At 42.8% G+C, this 6,824-nt stretch overlaps 1 pseudogene; it reads right to left on the bottom strand.

Moving 5' to 3' along the window:
* Nucleotides 1-3,323: 3,323 nt before the first annotated feature.
* Nucleotides 3,324-6,072, bottom strand: LOC137941677 (laccase-17-like; annotated as a pseudogene).
* Between the last annotated feature and the right edge of the window lie 752 nt (nt 6,073-6,824).

Raw genomic sequence — 6,824 nt, 5'->3', positions numbered from 1 at the left:
TTCTCTCTTTTTTTATATCATAAATTTTACGTGGTATTAGAACATTGTATTGTGAGTTGACATTGTTAATCCATAAAGATAATGTGATTTTTTTAATCTATTATCTCTAGCAGTTTGGGTTCATATTTATTTTTTCTATTTCTTTTCCAAAAATTCCGGTTCTTTCTCCTTACATCGTGCTTCCTACTGTGGAGGAAGCTCCTATCGGTTAGTCAACATCGGATGTTGCATTGATTATGTTATCGTGCGATGCGTCTTGCCCGTGAATCGCTCTTGGATTTTGTTATCGGTGCTTAATCTATTCAATGTCTCCGCCCACGTGAAGTCTTTATGGACCTCTGTTGTAGTCATTGGTCCTGGTGACAAGTCCAATATGGCCACGGTCGCTCCCGAGGACAAAGATCATTACGGTGTCGATGGAAGAGAAAACTTAAAGATTAAAGAAGAAAAGGCGAAAGAGAGAGGTTTTATCCATCTCTATTTGGATTGTTGAGATCTCTAAAGATGACGGTTCCACAAATATAAGCTTGGATATAAGTTTTCGTTCAACATCTTTGGAGAATCATAAAGCCACGGCAGAGGAGCATCGATGTCAAGCCCTGGAGGGCCACACTCTCTGTGCTAACAATTGCGGCTTCTTCGGCAATCCCGTGACCCTGAACTTCTGCTACAGAGATTTTTCCTTAAAAAAGAAGAATATGCTTATGATAAAGATAAGATAAAAATAACTAGTGATTAAATTAAAGATAGACTCAAATTGTAAAGATATAATATCTATTGTCTTTGTTATAATTCTATAAATAATGTACACTTTGATCAATAATAATTACAACAATATTATTCTTCGTTCCTATATTCTACAACCTCCTTTGCGAAGTCCGCCGTTGAAAACTCACTCAATGGAGTTTCTCCTTCCTCGACGTCTCCCTCCGTTGTTGGCATATGCACAGGAGTCTCCCTCGAAAATTCTTCCTTTGGATCGAATCCAGAATGAGAACCTTCTGAGGGCAAATTTCATTGATCAGACATTGCACCATGGTGTGGGACTAATGGGTCGAGACACGATACTGGACAGCTACCACAAGGGTGGAAGGGGTGCCATCTAGGGCAGAAATTATCTCGAAGAGAAGGGGTGATAAGGTTGGCAGAGAAAGAGGTTTCGGGGAGGACCAGGGTTCCAATTAGGTATTTGGGAGAAGCGTGGTGAAAGAGGAAGACAGACGGGGCAGCGATCGCCATCAAGGTTTGGATCCTTCTCTAATCGCTTCTCTCCCTTTCTTTTTGTACAACCCGTAGGAGCGAGGGAAGGAAGCCGAGTGTTCGATATGTTTGAGCGATATGGAGGAAAACGATAAGGGTCAGAAGCTTCCCCTTTGCCAGCATCGGTACCATGCGGCGTGCATCGATAAGTGGTTGTTGAAGGATGTGTCATGCCCCATGTGTCGTGAAGTTGTATGGTAGGAAGTGTAGAAGATTGTTTTGTAGTAGCAGTAGCAACAGAGGCCCGCCGGCATCAAACACCTTCTATACCCCTCAGTTCAAAGTCTTCAGACTGTAGAGTAGGTAGTTGATGCAGTTTGACTCGCACCAGACCACACTATATAAGACTCGACCTGAACTAGACCAGATCAGACCAGACTCAATTCAGACCAGATTCAGACTGGATGAGACTCAGACTAGATCAGACTAGACTCGACCCAGACCAGATTTGGACCGGAATTGACTCAGACCAAGACATGACTCGGACCAAATTTGGATTGAACTTGACTAAGACCACACTCTGACCAAGACTCGACTTGGACCAGATTCGGACCAGACTCTAGTCGAACCTATTCCAGGTTGTCAAGATGTATATCTCAGGCAGAGAGAAGTTGTGGTATTTGAATGGCAATCTCCTTTGATCTCCTCTACTCACGGTTGAGTTGATGACAATAATGATTGAAGAGCAAAACTTCAGCCCCGACCCAAACCACCAACATTACTACTACATATGTTGATGGCAATGATACCTCCCAGGTGTATGATCTCCGGCGACATGTGACATCGGTGACTAGCTTAAATTTTCTACAATAATCTCGAGGGCCTCTGGCGTGAAGTAGACTTCTGCCAACCGAAGATGGAGCGTTCAAGAAGAGCGGATATATGGTCTAGGCCATACCTGATCATGGAGAAAAACCTTTGAAGCCAAAATAATTTGATTCCCGTTTGTTAAATATGAAGATTAGTTGGTAGACATACTCACAAGAATAGTATGCAACAAGAACTTCTACAACTCACTTGGCAAGTTGGGCATCAGAGATTTATACGCACCAACTTTAAGGGAACTGTTGGCATGAGTTGTTTTCCAGAAGAGGAAGTGAGGTTTACAAGAGGTTCAGTTTAAAGGTGTTTTAGTTATGTTAATCTTCTAGTTATGTTGAGTTATTTAATTATGTTAGAAAGTGTTAGAGTTTGGGCGTAATGTAATTAGACTAATATTTTCCTCTATTATAAATAGGAGTTTATGTACTCAGATTTTAAAAAAAAATTAATAAAATTTTTCTCTTTTCTATAAATTCAATAACTCTGACCTTATACTTACATTAGCTTTCATGAAGAAGAGTCAAATCAATTGGAATACAAGAAGAGGATTCAATTCCCTTCACCGCCATAGATGAAGGGTTAGAATAAACACTATAACAAAAAAATACTAGTTCAGAAGATGGGGAAAAGTCTTTTCCTTCCCTCTTTGTCTTCGTCCACATAAGATTTCCTACTTTTCCCTTCTTACCAGTAGAGTTCGCCGGGAGGAGCTCTGGCCAAACTGGAAAATACAGGGCTGGGAAGGAAAAGAGAACAGGGCAAATGTCGTGGAAATTGAAGATGAAAAGTAAAGAAGGGATTTTTTTCGTTTCTGAGGAGGCTAAACATGGCGCCACACTGGAAAGATTCTGTTGAGGTGGAGAGTTTGACCATTCCGGCGTGGTGGCATAAAGTTTGAATTTGGTTATTTTGACAAGTAAATTCAAACGATAAGTATTTAGTTAAATAAATTTTTTTAATCAGGCATTTGGTAAAGTCCCTTTTTCTAAACGATATTGGTTTTTCCAAAAACACTTCTTTTATTTGGAGGATATTTGCTTGAATCTCAGGATATTTCTCTGTCCTTTCATGGCGGCCTATCTACCCAATCTGATTGAATCGATAGGTCTCATCACGCCTATGCATCTCAACTCAAGGGGGGGAAAAAGCAATCGGCAGATTGTTGGGAAATCAATCATTGCATTTGTAAACCAGAGTCCGCATGGTGCACTTTGTTTCCATGAAACACAACACAGGCCGATTACAATCCCATCAAGCTCAACATTCGTCGACTGGTTCTGTTGCCCAAGTACCTCAAACAAAAGAATCATCAAAAGAAGGCATTCAAACGAAAGAAAAAATAATGAACTTGATCAAAATCAGCATTGCGGAAGATCGGAAGGCGGCGGCGGGAGTTTCTGACTGGGCAGTTTTCCGTCCTGTACCACCCATGCCATTTTCAGACCCCAAACTGTGTGGACCTCGAAGTGACAATGCATGAACCAGACACCTGTAGCCGCACCGTCAAGCGGGACGATGTTAGTAACTTCATCAGTTAGCCGAGAATAAGCAAATTAAAGCAGGCTCACCTGGGTTGTCTGCCAGAAAGCGAATGGCAACCCAACCTCCTGACGGGATTGCCACAGTATTTCTCTCGACAGGGTCCACCAGATTGAATTTGGAGGGATCCGTTTTGGGGTTGTAGTTACCGAAGCCCTGCCCAACCACGAAGAAGTTGAAGCCATGAAGATGCAGAGGGTGGCTCTCTGCCCCGAGAATGCTAGTGTCCTGCATCACTAACTCCACTCTGGTATTGAACGGAAGCAGCACCACCTTGGTGCCATTGGTCACGAAGGTGTTGTTGGGAGGAGTGCCTGTGTAATTAAATGTAAATGGGGGAACACTAGGGAAATCTGTCGTGTAAACACCTTTAGATTGGCCAAAGAAGTGAGCCTGCAGCAGCGCAGTGGTCGGAAAAATGAATGAGACATTGTTCACCGAGGCAGAAAACTTGGTGCCATTGGGTCCCTGGCAAGTCTGGTTCTTCGGGCAAGGATTGGCACCCAAGCCAACCGTGAAGAAGAACTGTTTGTCGACGCTCTGAGGTACATTGGCTGGGAACTGAACATTCGCCAAACTACGAAGCTGGTTACTGAACTTGGCAGCGAAGGCAGTGTCATTAAGAGCTGGAAGTTTTGGTTTGAACAGAGGAAGTTTGGTGGAAGAAGACGAATTAGTATTGGGTTTTTCGTACTCGAGGATTCCAGCGGTGGTGGTATTGTCAAAGGTTCCAAGGCCAGTAGCGTAGGGTCTAGCTGCCATGAGGAAGTTTGCATTTGGATAACTGGGTTTGGTGGTGAGGAGGACATTGGTGGTCTGGCCGGGAGTGATGACAAGGGTTTCAGTGTTGAATGGTTTCACATAAAGTGCATCAACTTCCACAACTGTGAGGGTGTGATTGGCAATTCTGAAGAAGAGATCGTCGTTGAGTGCAGCGTTGATTAAACGGAGGAGATAGGTCTTGCCTAGCTTTACCTTCAGCTTATATGTATCTGCATTCACCAACCACCAAAAGACGAGTTGCAGTAATTGTGTAGACATGTTGTTTATAACCAAATGCTTTTGAAGATTGCTTACAGATGATTGAACGCATTTACGAATTTTCTCTACTTGATCTAAAGGTAAACATTGAACAGCTATTTACTTTACTTGCGAGCTTGCTACGCCTTGCCCTTATTAGACCTTCTACTAAATGCATCAAACAGTAAATAATAAGCAATTGTACCTTTTGAACAATTGTACAAGGGCCCTGTGAGGCCATTAATGGTGTAAGCGTCGGAGACGTTAGGCCCTGCTCCAGTCTGAAGAGCCTGGTTGATAACAGCTTCTGGATCTGCATTGAACCACTCTCCTGAAAGAAACCAAGTTCAAACACAAAGCCATGTCAGTAAATAACCTCTACGACATGTTTCTGAGGAGGAGTTTTAGGATCAGAGGAGCTCGGTTTACCAAAAATGACAGTGACTTCCTTATAGGGACTGGGGAATGGATAAGCGACATGGCGCTTGGGAAGGATTACTATGGGGCCATAGACGGTTGATCGTAGCCATGAGATGTGCGCATGCCAGAAGAGGGTGCCTCTCTGTCCAGTGATCGTGAAGTTATAAACGTAAGTTTGGCCGGTCTGTATGGGACACTGAGTGATGTAGGCTGGACCATCTGCCTACCCGCTTTGCAGCTGTCGAACTCCATGCCTGGTTTCCATCCATCATAAAAAAAAATGACAACTGTTCAGACATTTTTCTTTCATAAAGAAACATACCATGAAGGGTATATATTCAACTTCAAACAACTTCCTCAGCAAGGAACTATACATTCAAAGATGATTTCTTCGCTTCCAAATATCAAAACTCGATTGACTGCGACTCTGCAACTTATTTGCAACTTAAGCAGTTTCTTAAGTCGCCATTTCTTTTCTTCTTCTGCAAATCTGCATGCATGCCATTTCTATAGCATTGGACCTTGCATGACTCTATGATAGGAACAACTTTACTATTGCGTTGGAATCCTCGATCTTAGTTGACTCGAAATACATCCCAGTAAAAGATAAGAGAGTGCTCAGAGGGAGAGCTATACCAGTGCAGGGTTATGTTGTTGGAGACGTGGTTAGTGACTTTAACGATGACTTGATCACCTTCCCTGGCGACAATTTTAGGCCCTGGAAACTGCCCATTGACTGTCACAATATTTTTTGTATGGCAAAGTCGAGTCACAGTCTTCATCCGAATCTGTATGTGATCATTGAGAAGATGAGATAAATTAAAGCCTAGTTCCAATGCTTTTTGGCCAACATACTTGAAGCTCTAAATGAGTTAAGCTGGTTCGGTGACTTACGTTGAAGTTGTAGTTCCTGATATGCTTGGCTTGAGCGAGCTCCGGTGAGAACATCAAAGCTGTGAGCGCAAACAGCAGAGCTGCCATGTTTGCTGTTGAGGGAAGACGCAAACCCATTGCTCTCTCGGTCTCTCTCGCTTCTTTAATTACGGGCTCTTTCTTTGTGGGTGACTTCGATTGCCAAGAAAGTGCTGCGGCTGCTGCTTATGTAGACGCCAGGATATTGCTTTTGTTGATTAGGTGATGAATTCTTGTGGGTACTTTTCTGTAGGGATGGTGACCTGATCTCCTCTGGCCCATGCAGTTGGTCGTGTTGAATTTTAGAGTGCTGATAAAGTAAGATAATTCGACTAATCAAATTTCATCCGTCCACACAATTAAACCTGAGATATCTTGACAGCTTAAATTTTTAAGGGCGTAATCACCTTTAGCAGCAGCTTCCATTTAAACCTGCATTTGCTACTGAGGAAAGCTAGCTAACAAGCTCGCACCAAGAAACAGTTTAAAAATCCAATTCTTGCTCCTATTCATAAAGCCTTTCTTCTAATTCTTTCTTGAAAATGACGACATCTATGAAAACTACCTTGACCTCTACACGGTTAGGTTGTTTTTTAGTTTGCGCACTGGGGAAGTTGCAGGTGCCAAGTTCTTTAAGGAACTCCCTACTTCTCGCCAGCATTTGTCTTGGTAATCAAGGCAAATCTGTATGATTACCGCAGCATTAACAGGAACAGTGATACTGTGGCTCCAGTGGTTACTGCTTCTACGAGGAAAAGCCAAAAGTCATCCGAGACCCAGGTTCACTAACCCTAAATTTAGTGGTTGTGAAATGTACCCTCCATCCACCAAGTCCAAGATGAACCAAAAAG

This window comes from Aristolochia californica, unplaced genomic scaffold, assembly GCF_029961685.1.
Source record: "Aristolochia californica isolate CCGP_79_NKW_82.1479 unplaced genomic scaffold, dmAriCali1.0.hap1 SCAF_10, whole genome shotgun sequence".
Lineage (NCBI taxonomy): Eukaryota > Viridiplantae > Streptophyta > Magnoliopsida > Piperales > Aristolochiaceae > Aristolochia > Aristolochia californica.
Note: the sequence above shows the minus strand (reverse complement) of the source record. Positions and strands in the feature narration are given on the sequence as shown.